Below are 22,830 nucleotides of genomic sequence, written 5' to 3'. Positions count from 1 at the left end.
ATAGCCTCCTTGCAGTTTAAGTGTTGCTCAGAGCCCTCTCTGTCTAGATCCTTCAGGTGGTCAAGCTGGATATTCAGTTTATGTCTGTCACTGGCATTCTTTTCATGGCCCCAAAGCTTTTGGCAACCATGTGATTGCCAGCCCCATAGTAGCATTCCCTGGTAAACATGCTGCGTATGTTGTTGGTCTTCCAGCCTGATAATATGCCTGTACCAGAAAGCTGCTGAAACTGAACCAGAGCTGAGAGAGGTGGCTGCTGGGTTCAACTTTGGATATCCTCATTGCTGATCTTGTCCTGCCACTCAGAATGGGGCAGTTGATGAAGATGACAGGAATGAAAAAGATCAATCCAGTACTCTTCAGCCTTCCTCCGTGTCCATGGTTTAAGGGTGTGATGCTTTTTAATTGCTTTCTGGTGGGATTGTAGAGAGGTCACTTGTCTCCTCAACCATGAAGGCTGGAAACTTCTTTTAAAAAAAAAAATGCTGAGATTCTCTCCTAATCATATGACTCCAGGTGCTGGGGCTTCAAAACACATGTCATCCACATGAGATAATATTCATATTGCAGGCCAGGCCTGAGGGAGGGAGGGCATGGGAAACAGGAGACTGAAGGAACAAAGGTGTGGGCAGGAGACTAGGGTATGTCCAGGGTTACCATATTTCCCTATGCTGAATACACGACACCTGGTAAAATTACTCGTATTCACACGAGTTCAATGGCAATCAATCAGAACTATGCAGTACAAATGTACAAATTAACGTCATGTTGAGTGCGCCCCTGGTAAAAAGAAATACTGTGTAGTTCTTTTTATTTACCTTCTTATCTTTAAGGCTTTAGGGTTCACATGGGGAGGGGTGACACACACACTCCGGTACACCTCTCTCACACGAGTTGTGTGTGGGGGTGACCGACCGACCCTCTGCTCCCTGCCCAGCTCTCTCCACCCTCCATGCCTGGCTGGGCCTCCAGGATGTACAAGCTCTCCTGGTACCTGGCACCACATCTTCCTGAGGCAACACAGGGGGGGAGGGACATTCAGGGTCACATGCCCCACCCCCAGATTTCTGCCAGGGTTCACACCTCAGTGTGGCCAGCAGCAGCCTTTTGGCACTGTATGGGAGTGAAGGGAAGGGAGCTGCTTCCAGCCACGGGGGGGGGGGGGGGGGGGCGGGGGAGGGAAGGGATGACCTGGCCTGTGTCTTTACAGAATTCATCTCTTTCCTCTCTTTCCCCCCGACCTCCCTGCCCCGTGGCTGGAAGCAGCTTGTCCCTTCCTGCCCGCACAGTGTTGAAAGGCAGCTAACACCTCCAGGCTGCTGTTGGCAACCAACATAACCCAGCTGCCTTCTGTCACTGGGCTACAGTGTGGGCAGGAAGGGGTTAAGCCCTAAGGGTGCATTGTGCACCAGGGCCCAGGGAACCTAACTGCAGGGGCTTCAGCAAACCTGACTAGAGAGGTAGCTCAGCAGGGAAGGGTGCCAAGGGGATGGAGCAGCCCCGCACTCCCTCGGGGCAGGAGCTAGGGCAGGGCTGGGGCAGGTGAAGAGGGTGCTAAGCTCCTGCCTGGGGCTGCTGTGGAGCCTGCAGGTTCAGGGTGCGAACAGGCTGGAAATCGCTCCCCCACACACATTCCAGAGCTTAGCTGAGGGGCGGAGAGGCTTCCCTGTGCCATTGCTGTATAGGGCTTTGACACATGCAGGGCTCAGTTCCTCCTGGCCAGCATCCCGGGCTGGAGGATCTTGGGCTTTCTCGGGGCACCGGCCCAGCCAGAGGCAGTGGGGGAAGAAAGGAGCCTGCCGGTCAGACTGCTGGTGAGCTGAACACTCTGGTCAAGAGCCGGTTCTCTGCACAGCACTGGGAGCGGAATGCACCCTGCGGGGGCGGAATTATGGGAGAGCAGCAGGGCTGGGGAGGTGAAGGGGCAAATCAGGGAGAGGACAATGAGAGGTGGAGCACGTAAAGGGTCAATGAGTAGACAGCAGAGGCAATACTTAACCGGCCACTGTCTGGCACCTGCCCGCACTCACCAGCTACCACGGCTCGCAGCACACAGCCAATATCAACCAGAAACGGGATGGGGCGGCAAGCACCTGCTCGCCGGGAGCCAGCACACAGTGGGAGCTGCAATGATGGACCAGCGGGGGGAGTGGCTGGTCCAGTGCGCTGAATCTTTGCCCCACCACCAGCCTTGTACACCCACCCCCATCACTGGCCACTGGACCCCCCACTCACCGCTGGTGGGCGGGCGGCTGGCGAGTAGGGATCTGGCCAGTAGCAGGAACCTCCAGTACTGATGGCGGGGAGACAGAAAATAAGGGACAATTTGCCCATTTTTTAAGAAAAAGTCAGGACATCTGCAGGGAAGCCTATAGTGCAATTTCAGAAGGTGGCTGCAATTTGAGTAGACATAGCCAGCTTGAATCCCAGAGTAGTGAAGTTGCAGCAGTATGTGCTTCAGCTTGGGCTGTACAAGCCCACCCATAATCCTTGGTAATTATCCTCAGGGCACCCTAAACTGAAGCCCATGCTGCTTCACTGCTCCAGGACACAAGCCAGCTAAATTAAAGCTGACTCAGGTATGCCTACTCTAGCTGGAGTTATACCCAGTCATTGCAGTATAGACATGCCCTGAGATAGATATGGAGGCAGGACTGTGATAAGGGAAAGGTATGGAGCCTGATAGAATGGCAGAGCCCCCCAGCCCAGGGGTTAGGAGCAGGTACGTGGAGTCCCACTACAAGCAGCTAGAAGGGAGGCCTCCTTTATGTGTGTGCATTTAAGGTTGTTTATTTTTTTAATCTAAAAGAACCACACAAAGTGGCGTGGGCATAGGGGCATTCCCCTAAACGCTCAAAAAACCCCACAGTAGACAGACAAAACAAACAGCCCAACACAGTTTATATTTTTTATTATATTATTATTTTAAGTCAATCTTATGATTGTTTATTTTTAATATCTGACACATGGTTTCTGATCTCTTGAGGTTCATTCTTGGTGCTGCTGTGGAGAGGAAAAAATGGCTCTCTGCCACTCCTTCCCTGAGCCCTGGGGCAGCCAGGAGCTAAACTCGTCTAGGCGGAGTGCATGTTTTGTTTTACTGAAGGGACCAGGAGATGACATGCAGCCTGCCAACCAGCAGTACCACCATCAAGTCATGCCCTGCTCAGCTACTATCAAGGATGCCTTAGAGATCTCAGCAGTAGTTGAATAGCCCAAAGAGCACTGCAGTCCTCACTTTCCATGACTAGAGTTGCATGACTAACTCTGAGACAGCAACTGAATAAAAGCACCATTCAAGAACTCTGCAAGCTTGGGAGACCTAGGCTAGAAGTGTTCATGCTATATCCGCCCAGCCTGCTCTTTGCTCACCAGTCTCCTTGCAGAGTCAAGCAAACTGCATCAGCCAGACAGCCATGCCCATCACCCATCTTTAGCAGACCTGGGCTTCCCAATTTGTAATGACCTTTAGATTTTATAGCACAGCATGACAGGTGTCCTTAGATAAGTGTGATCTTCTCCCTTTTGGTAGCCAGTGCTCTGGGGCAGGTCTTCGGTTCATGTCAATTGTCAGCCTAACAGGAAGCCTGACCTATGGCCGAAAGGAGACATGAATGGCATGTTCAGAGTGCATCTTTGAAACGCCCCCCCAGAGTGTTCAAGTGCTAAACTTCTCCAGCCCCCACCTCCTACTTCCTTTCTCAGTCACTGTGAACAACACCATCATCCTACCTGTCACTCAGGCCTGTAACCTGTGTGTCATCTTTGACTCAGACCTTTGTCTGCTCCTCTCATCCAGCCTTTGTCTAAACCTTTCAGATACAGCCTTTCCTCTTCATCTGCACTGCTAAAACCCCTGGCCATGCTCTCATCAGCTACTTCTCACTGTCTGCAACATATAGAGGGGAGCATGCAGGGTCAAGTGCCCCCTCCCCCCAGATTTCTGTTTGGCCTGCTGAGTGGGGAGGGGAAGAGGAGCTCTGTCTTTCTCCTGCTGCACCTGCCACCCGGCACACTTGGCCCCCGTCCCTGGCACCTGGGCCCAAGTGGGGAGCGGAGGGGGTGGGACCAGCTACTTCTTATGCCAGGCGCTCCAGGCAGCTGCCTGCGAGAGCCCCACTGCGGGGGTGGTAGTAGCGGCCGGGCTCTTGCAGGTAACTGCCACACTGCACAGAGCAGTGACCATGAGCAGCCACCATCAGCCGGCATGAGAAGCAGCTCTGTCCTGCCATCTCCGCTCCCTGCCTGAACTCAGCCTCCAAGAGAGTGGCCAAATGTGCCGGTGAGAAGTGCGCAGCAGAAGAAGGACAGAGCCCTCCCCTTGCAGGTAACTGGTGAGGCAAGGAATGCGTGGAGTCCCTGGGTTGGGCGCAAGGGGTGGTGTCCTGGGGCAGAGAAGACACGTGTTACACATGGGGCAATAATGTGTCCTCCCCTTTAGATTGTGCCTCCCCAGTATTAGGAGGCATGAGTTGTCTATGGTCTGTAATATGCTTTTCTCTCGCTTGACAAATCTAAAATGCCTACAAAGAACTCAACAATGGTTAGGCAGCTGGTGACCATCATGTTGACAGATACTGTTGTGACAGGATCTCTGGGATGCAGCCTGGGACTATGGGGCTGCTGTGCCCCCTGAACCTTCTCCAGCCTGGGCTGTATCTCACAATGCCTTACTAGTGACCAGCAGCAAACCCCTCCAGGTGCTGTTATCACGCAGCACAACCGCATATGGAGCCTCACATCCAGCTAGATTGCATGAATGCTCCCAGAGCCACTCATGAATCACACAGGGAAAGGCACCAGCCAGATCCCCCCAGCTCCAGCACTGTACCTCAGGAATATACCATCTTGCTCTGCTCAAGACAACCAATGCAGATTTATTAATTGGTTCACCACTTCATCAATGGAAAGTGGATATACACACCAGCCTCTGCAAAACCTGAGCAGATTTACCACACACTTCAGGCAAACTTACTGGTAAAGATAAACAGTTAAAGAAGTTTATTGATTACAAAAGATAGATTTTAAGTGATTATAAGTGACAGGCAAAAAGTTATAGTTAGTTACCAAAATAAAATAAAATAAAATATAACCACGCAGTCTAAACGCTCAGCCTTATTAGACTGGACAACATCTAGATTAAGCAGTTTTTCTCACCCCACTGGATATTGCAGTCCTTAGTATACAGATTTCACCCTTGAAATCTGGGCCAGTCCCCTCAGTTGGAGTCTTTTGAGTGTCCTTGTTGCTTGCACCATAGGTGGGTGAAGGAAAAAGGTCCAACATGGGCCCCTGTGTTCTGTTTTATATCCTCAGTCCCATGTGTTTAGGGAGCACAAGTCCATGCATGTCTAGGTGGGCACTGCTGAGTTTCCTGGCAAGGTTGAGCAATTCCCCTGGTGTGGCCTCATGCGGGTGAGTCATTGAATTGTAGCTCCCTTGCTGAACAATGGTTGTTGGTGGTTTTGCTAGGGGTGTTGGTTACTTTCTTTGCTGTTGCCTCTGGGGAGCTAAGAGCTGGCTGATTCCCCAACTGGCCGTGTTTTAGTAACAACCATACAACACAATTTTCATAACTTCACATGCATTAATGATATACATATATGGATAGAGAAATGACTTTCAGCAGATCATACCCTTTCCCCTGATAGCTTACAAGGCATGCTTTATATGTAAGATCATGATTATATAAAAATGAGGAATATGGGGATTACAGGGTGCTCCCCCAAGGTACAGAATGTTACAATTGTCTCGTTGCCTTGTAGGCCCCATTTGCCTGTATCCACCAGCTGTCTCTCGTGTTATACTTATGTTGGGAGCCAGTGGCATAGCCAGGATGGAACATTTGGGTGGGCCCCAACTTCATGTGGGTAGGCAATGACAGGGGGATGGGTGGGCAGGTGGGATCAGGAGGCCTGCTTCCCTCTTCCTCCCACTTCCAGTTGGCCTTATGTGGGGCAATGGACGCTCTGGCCAGGGACCCCTGGGGGCACACACCACTCTCTAGCATGCACGGCTAGAGACAACTGTCTAGGAGACACCACTCTCTAGCATGCACAGCTCTCGGCACCTGTCCCTGTCCCACCGCCCCATGGCTACACCCCAGTTGGGAGATCTTAGGGCAGGGACTGTCTGTCTAGTCTGTGTCTGTGCATGCAGCACCTAGCACAATTGCAGCCCGGACCACAACTGAGCTTCTAGGTAACAAGAGCTGGTCAAGAATTTCCCAGCTAAACCATTTTTTGCCTGGAAATACTGATTGGTTTTGACAAAACAGTTTCACAGAAACGTTTCGTTTTGATGCACTTCCGCCAAAATGGAGGCAGGGTTCTGCCTGGACCCTGCCTGGGTGGGTTTCTTTGGAAACCTGCCTGCTTTCCTGTGGCAGGCTGCTAGGAGCCTGAGCTTCCATGGTCTGCCATTCTGGGCAGCCCTGCCATGCTGACTGCCCCAAGGTCAGGGACATCAAGGCTGCTTCCAGGGTCCCTGCCACAGAGCCAGGAGGTGGGGAAGTGCCGGGCAGTCCCAGGGGGCAAGACGGCGCCAGTCGTCCCTGGTGGGCGGGGTGTCCAGCTGCTCATTCCATTTTTCTGAAATTAATTTTTTTTTTTGTAATTTCCAGTCCATGGGAAATTTCAGCATTTCTAGGTTTGTTCCAATTTGCAAGGGACATGTTTGTGAAATGTTGGAATTTCCTGTGACCTTCTGAGGGTTTACCAACATTAATGGTAACACTGAGAGAACTTTCTAGAATTCTGACTGGGCTGTCACTGTCCTGTGCTGATTGTCTATTTGCTCCAGCTCTCCCTCCCTTCACCTCAGCAGCACTCTGCACCTGCCCCCTTACCCTTTCCCTGTCCCCAGCCCCTTCCCTTCAGTATCCCATCTCCCTTCACTTTGCTTTCTAGTTAGCTGATCCCCTCCTAACTAAACCCACCCCCCAAAAGAGAAAAACGTGGCGTTACTGTGCCCTGTGTCACCATCACATTGTTCATTCTATTGGCACGCTCTGCCCCTGCCTCTGCCCAGGGTCTGTTAAGGCTATTTAGACTCCGAGCACTTTGGGACAGGCATCGTCTGCTACTCAGGGTTTGTACAGCACCTAGCACACTGGGGCCCATTCTTCGCTGGTCCTTAGGCACTGCCGTAATAATAAATTAATAATAAACATGCCCAGATTGAGGTATCATTCTCTTCAAAGACTGAGTCCAATTTGTTCCTCCCCTGACTCTAGCTTCATCACAGCCAACCTTTTCAACCCTAGACCAGAAGCAATGGCGCTGCCTTTTCTCTGTTTCACTGTATTAGATAAATAAACCCATGCCTGAGGGGTTGACCTATTTTGAAAGCAACAACATTTTGTAGGAGGAGAACCTCAAAGCAGCTGAGAGCCTCTGGCACCACACCAAAAGTGAGACTGTACACAGAAGCCAAGGGTTCACTGAGCACAGCCAATTCTGAGTGCCAGTCAATGGTGCTCTGCTGGTCAGACCAGGCAGTTTCCTCCACACTGCCTCCTACTCACCTCTGACCTGGAGGGATGCCTGTTAGGTGTCAGAGAAATTCAGTCAGCCCTTGCCCTCCGAGCTGCCTGCCAGCAAGGGCCGCTTTTAACACATGGAGTGGGCTGGATGGTTCTTGGGGATGGAGAGAGAGTGTGCAGAGAGAAAGCGTGTGCGGAGACCAGTCCTGATATCACAGAGTTTCCATCAGGAGATACTCAGCCCCTCAGCAGTAAAGCAGGACCCTCCCAGGTCCCAGTGCAAAAGGCAACACTGAGGGCCAGATCCTCCTCCCACCATGGCGGTTTTGCAACCCTCTGGTGGGGCAAAGCCATCTAAATGCTGGCTTTACCAGCTGAAGCAGAATTCCCCCAGGGCAGTGAGATGCCCTAGGTTGCATGGAGCTGCTGGGCCAACTCTTACACCATCTCCTTGCTTTGGTGTAAGCAATCTTCCTGCTGGACATGGGGTGTCCAGGGTGTCTACACCCCAGCACCCCAGCTACTAGACCAACCCCTCGGGGCCCTAGAGACCTGAGGCCTCTAACTCCCACAGGATACTGGCCCAGTCAGTGGTGTAGGGGACGGTTGGAAGATGCTCTGAAGTCCTCCCCGGCACACACCCCATTTCAGAACTGTTCTGAGAGCTGCTTAGACACAGCTCATGATTGGGGCCTCATTATCTTAACATGACTGAGGAATGAGGAGGACCCTGGCTGGTGCAGGTCATGATTTACCAAATCTGAGCAAGAAGTCGGACATGTACACACACGTGCATCTATCCCCCGACACCAGGACACAGTAATCAACCCTTAAAGACAAGAAGCTGACAATCATTCCTTTTGCTGCAGTTGCTGCTGTGGAATTCCCTGTGGCTTAGATGTCAGAACAGCAAACATTCTGTCATCCCTAGCCAGCTCAACTCTGCTTGCCTCTCGTAGATCACGTTGCTGGCAAAACACATCAAGAGCAGGGTTGTCATGGGCTCATGGGAACAGAAAAAAACTGGCTCAGAATTATAGATCTCCCTTCTGCAGCACCGCCATCCCTCAGTGAGAAGGAAGAGCTCTGGTTCATGTAAGCAGACTGGCATTGGAGAATTTTAAACAAGACTTTTCTCCACCCCGTTCCTAATTGTTAGGAAGGGATGTGACTACAAACACATGCACGTGCATACACATTTGCAAATGCACAGACATATACTCAAATCTCATGCTTCAGGGCTTCAACCTGTCATCTACAGAGGTCAGGAAGGATTTCCCGCCCCCAATGCCCAATTGGTTAGATATGTACTGAGTTTGTTGGGGTAGCATTTTGTTTGTTTGTTTGTTTGTTTGTTTGGCCTCCCTCTGAAACATCAGAGCTTGACTACAGCTGGAAATGGGATGCTGAATGGGATGGACCAGTGTTGAGGTGGTACAGAGAATCCTCTTCCTAGATGCCTGGCTGGTGTGTTGTGCTCATGTGCTCAGGGTCAAACTGATCACCAGATCTGAGGTCAGGAAGGAATTTTCCCTAACTTAGATTGGCAGGGACCCTGGGATTTTTTTGCCTTCCTCTGCAGCCTGGAGGGTGGATCGCCTGCTGTGATCATCTGGGCATGTCTCATGTAATGCACACCCTGTCATCCCAAGGAGGTTACTCCATGTTTTTCTCCCTTTAGCTGTCCCATGTGCTCCTTCAGTGACTTCATGGGTTAAACCTGAGAGATATCAGCCTGGCCAGGCTAAACAATATAATGATGGGTCAAAGATGAACAGCTCTAGAGAACTTGACAAGAATAAAAACATGTACAGTAGCCAAGCAGGCTTGGGATGATTCCAAAGCTGCAGTCTGGGACTCCCGCCCCTCTCAGGAGGAGAGAGTCAAAAGAAGTGCCTACCCCACCCTCGTTCTGGCAGCACACTTCACAAAGTGACAAGAAACTCAGGGCTGAAATTGAAGCAATCAAGACAGGATGGTGCCAGCAATGCAGTCCTGAGAACAGTGGTTTGCAAATTATAAGGAAGCAATATCCACACCTACAGGGCTTGCCCAGACAGCCCTGTCTTCCATGCATGCTACTTCCCTTTTTCCCTGCTGTGGATGGGGTGATTGAGGGTATTTTAAGGCATTGTTTAGAGAGAGGGAATCCCGCACACCTATGTAGATCTCAAGCACCTGGGGTGGCATGGAGAGAAACAGAGCTGGGTATGTCAGGGCAATCAAGGGCGGCATGGGGCTATAAAAGGGCATGGGAGAGTGAGCGAGGTCTTGTGGTGGGAATGAGGGGGGAGCTAGGCTGTGGGATGGTACGAGGGAGTTTGGGGGGATTGTGGAGGATAGGAGACATCTGTCATGAAATGAGAGTATTAGTGGGAGGAGCCCTGTTCTGAAAAGCTTCCAATGCTTCATCAAGCTGGAGCTCATCAGTGGAGAACCACAGATAAGTCATCAGAGCAGAGGTCATCTCTGGTCCTGCTTCTCTGCCAATCTGCTCCTCAGCTCTCCCCCATGCTCTCCCCCCAAGCCTCCGTGCCCCAGTTTTGCTACCCCCTCACCTCTAACCCCCACATCCCTACTCACTCCCTCATAGATGGTGCCGCCCAGGCCCTCTACTGATCACCCTAGGTCCTCCCAGCATGGTTGCTCACCTCCCCTTAGCACCCTATGGCATTACTGCTTTGGCTCCCACATACACCAGGCAGCGGCACCATGGGAAGCAATTCTAGGGCTGGTACCTCAAGCCCAGAGTTACTGGGTTTCTCCCCCATCTCCAGCTCCAACCTACCTCAAAGCCTTGCTAGTTCCCATTTCCCCACATCCCTTCCTGCAGCTCACTGCCTGCCAGACCCTGCAGGCCTGTGTGCCGAGCCAAGGAGGGTATCAGGAAGGCACAGTATGTGAGCACGCTGGCTCGGGGTGAAGGAAGGCATGGTGTGTGGGTACGCTGGCTCAGGAGGAAGGCACGGCGTGTAATACGCTGGCTCAGGAGGAAGGCATGGCGTGTAATACGCTGGCTCAGGGTGAAGGAAGGCACGGCGTGTAATATGCTGGCTCAGGGTGAAGGAAAGCACAGCATGTGGGCACGCTGGCTCAGGGCAAAGGAAAGCACAGCATGTGGGCATGCTGGCTCAGGGTGAAGGAAGGCATGGTGTGTGAGCATGCTGGCTCAGGGTGAAGGAAGGCACTGCATGTGGGCACGCTGGCTTAGGGTTAAGGAAGGCAGATTTGATGTCTCCTTGATCATATTCCAGCAGGAGTAATTTATATTCTGCCTACTTAAAAGTATTCCTATAGTTTCAACTGGACACACTATTCTCCCTGTCCTAAACTGCTGTGATGTGTTGTGGGGCACTGTTAAATAGGTACCATGTCCTACCCCAAAATCGGTTGCTTTCCTGTGGTGATTGAAGATGCACTGGAATCCTTGTGTATGAAACATTATGACCATAAAATAAAATGGGGTCTCTGAAGGGTCGGGAGTCATCCTTTGTTTTTGCCAGAACAGAAAAGCCATTCATTTCTGGGTCACATGCAGAAACATGACTGACCCTGAATAGGGCTCCAGAATTCCTCTCTCATGAGGATAGGCAGTGGAGAAGCCATGCAAACTAGTGAATTCTTGGAAATAATCCAAGATGTCATAATCTTCTATGCTGGCCAAAGGGGAGTGGGGTAAGGAGCACCCCTTTGTTGTACAATTTTTACAGTATATTTGTGAAGGGTGTACTTGTGTTTATTAATCTGGGCTGACGTTGTAGTGCTTAGGAGAAGGGTAGTGAAACGATGAACTAGCGACACAATCTGCTCTTATGAAATAAGAGCTTTTCAAACAGAACTCTAGAACACTGATGAAGCAATCAAGAAGAAATCTGGATCTCCCCATAAGTAGATGCCTCCTCTACTCCAGGGATAGCTCAGTGGTTTGAGCATTGGTCTGATAAACCTAGGGCTGTGAGTTCCATCTTTGAGGGGGCCACTTAGGGATCTGGGGCAGCAAAATCAGTACTTGGTCCTACTAGTGAAGGCAGGGGGCAGGACTCAATGGCCTTTCAGGATCCCTTCCAGCTCTATGAGATAGGTATATCTCCATATATAAATATATATATATATTATATTATACTGCTTCCGGCCATCGGATGGCAAAATCCATGAAAGTCAGTATGTACAGCTTTCCTTTGGATGTCTTCTTAGGAAAAGGACCCAGAATATTCACAGCTACATGCTGAAATAGAACCTCAATTATGGGGTGTGGCTGGAGAGGGGCTTTGACCTGGTCTTGGGGCTTTCCCACCCTCTGGCACACCTCACAAGACCGGACATAGGTAGAAACATCCTTGCCTATCCCCTCTCAGTGAAATGACTTCCCCAAATAGTCTTTGGTCCTGTTCACCCCAGCATGGCCACTAAGGTGATCGTGGGATAAGCTCAAAAGCTTTTCCTTATACTTAGTTGGAACTACCAACTGTCTCTGATGATGCCAGTCCTCCTTTTGCCCACCAAAAAGGGTCTCCTTGTATAAGAGTCCTTCTTCTACAACAAACCTGGACCTATAGGAAGAGCTAAGAGGCGGTGGTCACTCTGTGCTGCTGTCCAAGCTCCCTTGAGGCTTTCATTCGCTTCCTGCTCTGCCTGGAACAGCTCCCTTGATGCTGGAGACATTAGTTCCTTGCTGGGTTGTGGACTTGGGCTTGGTCCCACTGGAAGCGATGCAGGTGATGGGGGTGTCTCCATCGATTGTGAACCGCTCTCTCCTGGTGCACTAGATTGTATTTCAGGCTCCAGTTGAGCTTCTTGCGCCAGTTTAGCTGCTGCTGCAGGTGCAGGTTCTGTGGTGCCCTTTGGTGCTGGGGTTGCAAGCATGCCCCCCACCCCCGGCATTTATCACATCATTCCATTGAGATTACAATCAAAATGAGCCCACATCTGCAGCCATGCTTCCTAAGGTAATGAAAAGGGTCATTTAAGCGCACGTTTTAGGGGATAAACTGATCTCTCTTATGGTTAGCAAAGAATATTTTTACCATATACACATCAGCCTCAGTTGTCTACTAGCCCCCGAGGAGACAGGCACGTGGGTCACAAACAGTATTGCACAGTTGGCTAGGTCGACGAAATATTATTGTAGAGGATAAGGAGTTTTGGTTCCTGTTTAGCATCAAATGCAGGCCACTACTTGAAGGACACTGGTTTAGATGGGCCAGAGGTCCGTTCAAGTCAGAAATTTGTTGTGTTCACCTTTGAAGGCAGAAAACATGAGAGAGAGAGAGAGAGAGAGAGAGAGAGAGGCAACAATTTTCAAAGGGCCTAACACAGATAAGCACAAGGTCCAGATCTGCACAGCTACTTACATATGTAAGGATACATGCAGGCACCTAGTGGAAAACCCCACTAAAAACACTTCAGCCAGTGAGACGTCTACCTGCCATTGAAATCAATAGGCATCTGAACCCAGATGGTCAAAGGTATTTAGGCATTGTCACAGGGTGGCTAGCTCCTTTATTTGAAATAAGTCCAACACCGCTGTGCCAGATCAAGTGCTCCCATTGGACCAATTAAAGGGGCAGGTCTGCTCCTGAGCTATAAAGGGCCAGAGGGCAGTGCAGTGAAAACAGAATAGAGCTGGAAGGGAACTGGCTGACAGAGCTAGGAAGCAGGACTGCCAGAGTTGCCTGGAAAAAGTGGCAGGGGGAGTCTGAGATATGAAGGGTGAGCGAGGACCTGTTTTATTAGTTAAGCTGGACAATAAAATTGCCTCAGAAAGACTTTGAGTGTGGCAGGGAGTCATTTGGCAGCTGCGGAGAAGCCCTGACTTATCACTGAAGTCAATGGGAGTTAGATGCCTAAATACCTTTGAGAACCTGGGCATAGGTATCTAACCTGCTTAGGGGCTTTGGAAAATCCCACTAGATGCCTAGCTGCATCATTAGGCACCTAAATAGTTTGGCAAATCTTGCTATCAACTCCCACAGCCTTTCAATGGGAATTGGGCATCTAAGCAGTTAGGCCTGTTTGAAAATTTCAGCCATAAATTAGCAACAAGCTTCCCTGCAGAGCTGATAGAGACAAAACTCCCGTTGACGTCACTTCCAGATGGAAGAATTGGGCCCAGAGTTTTTCACTGTCTGATTGTATCGATGATTTAAAGGATACTCATTTCCTAAGTGTTGTTTCCCATTGCCATCTAATCAGAGGACTGCACACATATCTTTGCTTCCAGTTCCCTTAGAGCCTTAGGCTCTTGCCCTCTGGCTTGAGAGTCCTGCCCCACAAACACTGCTGGAGAACAGCACAGAGACATGGCCAGAAGCCGCATGGTCCATGTACAATTCAGCCCTACTCAAAAGAAAACAATGTCCAAGGGCAGATGCTGGTTTGTCCCATTTGATCTACTGGCACTAGACTGAGGTAAATAATGGATTTTTCAGTTTGCTGGCAATTCCATATGGAAGAAAGAAGCATTTTGGTTCAAACGGAAAATTAAATTTGAGAAGCAAAAAGTAAAAAAAAAAAGAAAAATTTTGTGTCAAACAAAATGTTTCATTTTGATTTTGAGCCGCCCAACTCTTTAACCTCCAGATACCTACATCAGTTGCCAGCCCAAGCTGCCGCCCATGCTAGCTCAGCTACACTGCTGGTTTTAAGCATGTTAGCTCAAGCAGCACTAGCATGGTTACTTCTGTGCCAGCTGGGAATCAAACACCCAGCTCCAAGTGTAGATGTAGAAGGCTAACGGCATTTTGGGCTGTATAAGTAGGGGCATTGCCAGCAGATCGAGGGACGTGATCGTTCCCCTTTATTCGGCATTGGTGAGGCCTCATCTGGAATACTGTGTCCAGTTTTGGGCCCCACACTACAAGAAGGATGTGGAAAAATTGGAAAGAGTCCAGCGGAGGGCAACAAAAATGATTAGGGGTCTGGAGCACATGACTTATGAGGAGAGGCTGAGGGAACTGGGATTGTTTAGTCTCCAGAAGAGAAGAATGAGGTGGGATTTGATAGCAGCCTTCAACTACCTGAAGGGGGGTTCCAAAAAGGATGGAGCTCGGCTGTTCTCAGTGGTGGCAGATGACAGAACAAGGAGCAATGGTCTCAAATTGCAGTGGGGGAGGTCCAGGTTGGATATCAGGAAAAACTATTTCACTAGGAGGGTGGTGAAACACTGGAATGCGTTACCTAGGGAGGTGGTGGAGTCTCCTTCCTTGGAGGTTTTTAAGGCCCGGCTTGACAAAGCCCTGGCTGGGATGATTTAGCTGGGAATTGGTCCTGCTTTGAGCAGGGGGTTGGACTAGATGACCTCTTGAGGTCCCTTCCAACTCTGATATTCTATGATTCTATGATTCTATGTAGCGTAAGAGAGGATAAGGGAGGTTGCCTAGGGAGGTTGTGGAATCTCTATCTCTGGAGATATTTAAGAGTAGGTTAGATAAATGTCTATCAGGGATGGTCTAGACAGTATTTGGTCCTGCCATGCGGGCAGGGGACTGGACTCGATGACCTCTCGAGGTCTCTTCCAGTCCTAGAATCTATGAATCTATGAATAAGGCAAGGGAGAGGTGAGAGTCCCTCGTTAGGTTCCACAGATTCAGGATGCTTAATGTGGTGAAAAGAGAGAGTCTGAATGAGGGGTTTGTTCTAAGCTCCTCTGAATTAAAAGACTGTTCTGGTAAACAAGAGCATACAGTAAATGAAAACACTACTTATCTCTGGATTATCCGCAGCTCCGGTTGATCAAAGCTGCAGGGAGCCAGGGACATCATTCAGTGGAGCAACAGAAAATAATTAGTTTACATTCTGAGGAGAACAGTTTCCAAAGAGCCAAAATAGAAACTTGCAAAAACCCTAATGAGAGAATTTTGGAAAGGATGAGCAATTACCCCAAGCTATCCACTGTGATGTCTCAGTGCCAAGGACTTGGTTAGCTGCAACAGTGTTAAACATGGTTTGTCCTAGTCTACATTTACAGCTAAACTATGTTTAGCCCTGGTTCCGCTGACAAGATTGATAACAACCATGTTCTGGCATGGTTACATTCCATACTGCCGACTAGGCCTTTGTAGAAAGGATGGATCAACTCACAGGTGATAATGTTTATCCATCTAAGAACTGTGGTAAACGGCATCAAAGACTGCTGATTAATCTAGAAGGTCAGTGTGATTTTCCATCCCAGGAAGGGGGATCATCAACCAATAAGATTAGGGTAGCCTCTGTGCCATTCCAGTGAGAAAGTTGCATTAGAGACGGGGCACCTGCTGGAGTAAATCGGTGCTCCAAGGTGGTACAGAAAATTCTCTATCTTAGATGCCTGGCTGGTGGGTCTTGCTCACATGCTCAGGTTCTAATTGATCACCAGACTTGGGGTTGGCAAGGAATTCCCACCTGTCCCCTCTCACCCTCACCACCCCATTCTGATTGTCAGGGACTTCGGGAGTTTTTTGCCTCCCTCTATTGCATGGGGCTTGGATTGCCTGCCGGGATTATCTGGGCATATTTCAGCTGAACATTTCACTACCATTGGAGGTCCTTAGGCATTAGTGATGCCTCAGGTTATGTCTATGCTGCAATCCAAGGTGTAATAGCAGCACAGGTAGCACTAGCACAGCTAAAATAGCCATGTAGACATAGTAGCATGGACCCCAGCACGGACTAGCAACTTGAGTACATACCCAGGTTCCCCAGCATGCATCTACAGCCCATGCTGAAGTCTAGGCCTGCTAGCAAGACCTGCTAGCAAGAGTATGTCTATCTGATCTGCAATCACACCTCAGACTGCAATGCAGACATACCCTGAGTCTGCCCTGGTCTCTGCCAGTGGTACACAATAGTTTAGCCTCCTAAGGACTAAAATGCTTTGGCTTAAAGGAAGCCATTGGGCTCAATGTAGGGGTATTTGGATGAAATGTAATGGCCTGTGATATACGGGAGATCAGAGTGTATAATCTAATAGTCCCTTCTGGCCTTAAATGCTATGAAACTATGAAATTAGTGGGCACCAAAGAAGGCATCCCCGCACTGCCACAATGCAAGATCTGAGGAAAGGATTTCAAACTAGTGAGAAAACATTAAAAGCCCCACAATCTCAAAATGGGAATTACAGAGACTGAAAATACTGATATGGGACTTTATTTAATTAAAGATAATTGGGCTAGGTTCAGGCACTCTGAGTAGAATGTAACTTCACAAGTAGTCCTGTTGAAATTCTCCAAAAGCTAATTCTGTAATCAAAGTCTTTGACAGATATGACAACAATAACTCTATGAAAACTGCAGAAAGACAGCACAGGACAGGATCTAAGGTTAGGTGCAAGAAATACCAGGTGATTAGTGCTTGCCCTGTGCGTGCATGGAAAAAGTTTCTAAACCTGGCATCCAACAAGCAGTCACTGGTAAAATTCCTCTGACTATGTGGTTCAAAATGCACCTGAGAGTGTAGGAGCACACCTAATACAAACACTCCTTACTGCAGGATTTTTCAATAGTGAAGTAGCAAAGTCTATCACCAGTAGAGCTACTGAAGAAACCCAAGACTTGTACCATACTCAAGAGGAAGCGTACACAAAGATATATCTGCATGGTGTATATACCAGTATGGCTTTTGGGACTCTTGATGTCAAATTAGGTCACCTGATACAGATGTTTTGGTCCTTGCTGTTCACTACTTTCCAAAAATGGAACACGTCAGTAACATATGCATTGAAACAGGCACCATTACCAGCACAACTGACAAGGGTCACTTCATACCCGTGCATGCAATTTATGATGCACTCACTCCTTACTTCTGCAACATACTTCCTGCTGTACATGCATTAACCAGGGTGTGATTCTGTGTCATCCCTATTTGGTATTGGGAAAAATCTGGGTTTAATGTTGTCAAAACAAAGGGAATTTACCACCTCACAGATCTTGCCAAATTGGGAGAGAGTGATGGACAAGTCGCAATTTCTGCATCATGGAAGTTGGTAGCAGTGCTGTCTGACCAGAGCGAAAAAGAAAAGGAAACCCACAGAAACCTGAATTGCTTGTGCCTCAATCTAGACATCAAGTCACTAGCCAAACTGCCTGCATGTGAGGAGCATGTCAGAAGAGCATCTTGACAAAACAGATTTGGATGTCTTTGCACATAGGTCAGTCAGATATTGGATCACCATTGCAACCTGGATGGAAAAATGTGGATGATGAAATACTTCCTGGATTCTTCAAGGGCCCAGTGGCATCTGAGTTTCTACAAGACCTTATCTGTGCCTGTACCAGAAGGGGTCGCTGCACAATCAACTGTGTCTGTAGTCAAAACAGTCTTCCCTGCATAGAACTATGTCCATGCCAAGGCAGTGAAGACTGTGGTAACACTCTTGACGGAGATCATAATGAGGAACAAGATGATGATAATGATGTTGACTACCTGTACACATTTATTATGAAATTTTGTTTTACCCTTTAGATTGTTGTTATGATGCTTTGAAGTCACAAAGAAAACCAATTTTATGTCTTGAAATAGAGTCATTAAACTAACAGAAATGGTGGTATGTAACCTATCATTTAAATCAGCTTCTGTGACAGGAGGATAGCTAATGTGAGGCCAATTTTTAAAAAAGGCTTTAGAGGTGATCCCGGCAAGAACAGGCTGGTGAGCCTGACTTCAGTACTGGGCAAATTGGTTGAAACTATAGTAAAGAACAGAATTATCAGACACATAGATGAAAACGGTTTGCTGGGGAAGAGCCAACATGACTTTTTGTAAAGGGAAATCATGCATCACCAATCTATTAGAATTCTTTGAGGGAGTCAACAAACATTTGGACAAGGGTGATCCAGTGGATATAGTGCACTTAGATTTTCAGAGAAAGCCTTTGACAAGGTCCCTCACCAAAGGCTCTTAAGTAAAGTAAGCTGTCATGGGATAAGAGGGAAGGTCCTCTCATGGATCGGTAACTGATTAAAATATAGGAAACAAAGGGTAGGAATAAATGGTCAGTTTTCAGAATGGAGAGAGGTAAATAGTGGTGTCCCCCAGGAGTCTGTACTGGGACCAAGTGCTGTTCAACATATTCATAAATTATTTGAAAAAAGGGGTAAACACTGAGGAGGCAAAATTTGCATACAATACAAAATTACTCAAGATAGTTAAGTCCAAAGCAGACTGCAAAGAGTTACAAAGATATCTCACAAAAATGGATGACTGGGCAACCAAGTGGCAGATGAAATTCAGTGTGGATAAATGCAAAGTAATGAACATTGGAAAACATAATCCCAACTATACATACAAAATGATGGGGTCTAAATTAGCTGTTGCCTCCCAAGAAGGAGATCTTGGAGTCATTTTGGATAGTTCTCTGAAAACATCCACTCAATGTACAGCGGCTGTCAAAAAAGCTAACAGAATGTTAGGAACCATTAGGAAAGAGATAGATAATAAGACAGAAAATATCATAATGACACTATATAAATCCATAGTAAGCCCACACATTGAATACTTCATGCAGTTCTGATCACCCAATCTCAAAAAAACACATATATTTTAATTGGAAAACGAACTGAGAAGAGCAAAAAAAATTATTAAGGGTCTGGAACAGGTCTTTTTGAGGAGAGATTTAAAAGATTGGGACTTGTCAGTTTGGAAAAGTGACAACTAAAAGGGGATATGATGGAGGATAGGTACTTCAATTGCTATTAACTAAGATGGTAAAGCAACCCCATCCTCTGAGTGTCCCTAGCCTCTGTTTGCCAGAAGTTGTGAGTGGATGAATCACTCAATTGTCTGTTCTGTTCATTCTATCAGAAGCATCTGGCTTTGGCCACTGTCAGAAGACAGGATACTGGGCTAGATGGACCTTTAGTCTGACCCAGTATGGCCATTTTCATGGTGTTATGTTCAGAAACGAATGCAAATATTTCAAAGTGGTCATTTTAACATGTTGATGGTATTATTGTTTAGCCCCATTTCTGTGGGAATGGCACCACTTGACAGCTCCACATCATACCTCATCTTAAAGATGATATAATAGGCTTTCAAATGATGTATGATGTGCACATATGTAGACAGGGTACATTGAGTTGATCAAATTGGTGATGTCTGCCACTCTCCTATTAAGTGAGAATTTCTCCTGTAGATCAAAGCTAAAATTCAGGACTGGTATTCACTATTACAAAGAGGAGAGGCCACCAAATTAGATACAACAAAGGCAAACCAGCAAATAAAATAGTAAACAGTGCCTTGTTATTAATCCATCTTAAAAGACGTATTGCAATAGAGCAAGTTACCCAGTGGCAGGACTGTTGCCCCATTGATTTCCAATGTGTTAGAACATGAGCCATACATTGCAAGAGCTAAAATTATAACTAAGCCCTAACAGGATATCTGGATGGTAAGTTAGCTAACAGGATAACCAAGCTAATTGGATAGCTAGATAATATAATATCATTATCTGCTTAAGCTGTACGATGATATCCTAATTATGGGAGAAACTAGAGATATAGACTTATGCAATTTGGAAGCCATGCTAATCAGAAAGCAAGGCCATGGCCAGAAACCAATGCAAAGCAAACAGACATTCTTTCAGATATAGGACACAGAATTGTTGCTGAAGAAATAAATGTAATGAAGGGGGAAAAAATCCAGAAGCTATGAAATTAACACTGGCACCATCCAAGCTGCGAGCCATGCGATGGAAAATTAATTTCAGGCTTTTCTGCTGCACAGCACTAGCCATTATTATGTACAGACATTCCTTGGTGAAGGTTGTAACTAAGGCTGAGCAAAAAATTTTCACCAAAATGATCTTTTGGGGATTGTTATTTTTGAAACACAGAATGGCTTTCTAATTACATTAAATGTTTGGGTGAGTGGGAGGGAGTGAATTTCCTATTTTGTCAAAACGTCTTATTCAAAACCCTCCAAATGTTTTGATTTTCAGTGACCAAAAATCAAATATTTTGTTGATGAAAACCCAAAAAAATTCAAAGGAAATTTTCATTTTTATCAAAAATGTTCTCCAGGGAAAGATGTCCATGCCAGCTCCGATTATAACTAGCTTTCCATTCTAAGCTAGATTTGGAAACATCTCACCAGATTCCCAAACAATCCAATCTGCTGAAATTTCTCAGGTGTGTCTTTCTGCCAGAGGACAATCAGCTTTCAGGTTAATAAAGTTTGTAGCTTGATCCTGAGGTTATAAACCAAATGGAAGTTAGAAACATGAGAGGCTTTTTGCTTTTCCAAAATGCCTTGACAAACCACCAGGAAATGCACAATAGGAAGTAGTTAGTAGGACTTTTCTTCTCTCTCTGACTCATATGGTATTCTTACATGTATATTGTACCTTTCCCTCCAAAGTGCTTTATTAACTGTGCCCCAAATCTTTGCCTGCAGATAAGGAGCACACTGTGCAACTCAAGAGTAAGGAGGTATGTTGAGCCACCTTTTGGGTCCCCTGATCCTGCAGCTGCTGTTTGCTTTTTGCTGCAGCCTGGTGACTACTCTTTTGCCAGCTGCTTATGGTCCCAAGAAACCATAATGGCAGCCAGGTATCAGACAGACTTAAGGGAACTCTGGGCATAGCCTTTTTTCCCTGGCTGGCCATGCCTCCAATTCAGCAACAGGGAGGGGGATGACTTAGCAGTTGGTATACTGGTTCTGTGATACACAGGATCCCCCTATGCTGGGATAATCTTCCCATGGCTGGGTATATCTACCATGCAGAATCACATAGTAAGGCCCTAACGTAGAAAGAATCTGGCCTTGTACTTCCATCACTCTACTGTGAACCATGGCAGTTTTTAATAGTGAACAGCACCATTACACAATCGCTGGGGGCAGGGCATGAAATAGAACATGCGTCCAATTAAAATTGCAGCAAGAATATTGGGAGGAAGGAGCTAATTACTGCTTTTGGCAGTTGGCCAGTATACCACAGTGAACATTGCTACTTTTACAAATAGCCCAAATAGGGCTCTAAAGACTACTAGAGCCTCAGTTTTTTGTCTCATCCAAAAGAAAATCTCCATCCCCTGTCACTATTAGCTCAGTACTGAGTTAGAAGACCACTACCACCAACACAGCTTCCTACCACTACTAGGACATCCCCAATCTACATGCTGACTAGTAGAGATAAAAGATTTCAGGTGTGGCAGTTTTCAGTCAGAAAATGCTGATTTGATGGAATCTAAACATTCTGGGGGCATACGTTGATTTGTCAAAACTTTAAACGAAACTAGTTCCCTGCCTGGCTGTCCAGCTCCCTGGTGCACTGGACTCCCAGGCTGCTTGGCTCCCCAGGATCAGGGCCGGCTCCAGGCACCAGCTTCTCAAGCAGGTGCTTGGGGCGGCCGCTCCAGAGAGGGGCGGCACGTCCAGGTATTCGGCGGCAATTCGGCGGACGGTCCCTCACTCCGCCTGGGAGTGAAGGACCTCCCACCAAATTGCCGCCGCAGATCACGATCACGGCTTTTGTTTGTTTGTTTGTTTTTGTTTTGGCTGCATGGGGCGGCCAAAACCCTGGAGCCGGCCCTGCCCAAGATATAGGCAGTTGGGAACTGGGACTCTCTAGAAAACCCCAGGGCTCCAAGTGGCTGGCTGGCTTGGCACAACAGACTTTTTTAATCTTGGGTGTCAGAAACCTGCATGCTAGTCTGACAGCCATAAGGCCAGTGCCCACTTCTCTGCTCCCTCACTGATCTGCTAAACACATTCCCTCTGTCCTCAAGCAGCCTTTGGAGACTGAGCTAACAGTCCCACATCCCTTTCCCACTCAGAAGTGTTTGCTTCCTGTCTTCGCGCTTCAGCTCTAACAAACATTTTCAATCAAAGTGGAGAGTAAATGACATTGGTTTCAGATAATTTCTCTGTGCCTTCATTTCTCCATGGTTCTGTGATGTTCTTTCCTGGCTCCAAATTCTCTCCCACTGGCCCTTTCATTCAAGAGCTAGTTTCAGCTGGATTTTTTTAGTTCTCTGTGTTAGAATCAGTCACAGATTGATTTGCAAACAGAAAAATGAAGAGTTCCTGCCCCTCTCAAGGAGATTCATGCCAAAATTACATGAACTGAGCCTCCAGCTGGCATTTGCGGCATGCGCTAGCAGTGATTTTGGCCACATCTGCAGCCTTTGCTAGTGGACTAATGAACACATAGGAGGTGTTCACAAGCTGAAGTAACGATCGGGAAATCCAGTGAGAGCTGGCACAGCTCGGTAGGTTTGGACACCACTGCTTCAAGTGATCCTTGGCTCTAGTGTCTGTGCATTTTCTCAACCTGAGCTTCTGAGATGAATGACTCTGAAGTTCCCAAAAGAAGTTTCATTGTCTTATACCTGATCTCACCATTGTGGTGTATTTAAAAACTGTGTTGAAATTGT

This window comes from Chrysemys picta, chromosome 9 (genome assembly GCF_011386835.1).
Source record: "Chrysemys picta bellii isolate R12L10 chromosome 9, ASM1138683v2, whole genome shotgun sequence".
In the NCBI taxonomy this organism is placed as follows: domain Eukaryota; kingdom Metazoa; phylum Chordata; order Testudines; family Emydidae; genus Chrysemys; species Chrysemys picta.
Note: the sequence above shows the minus strand (reverse complement) of the source record.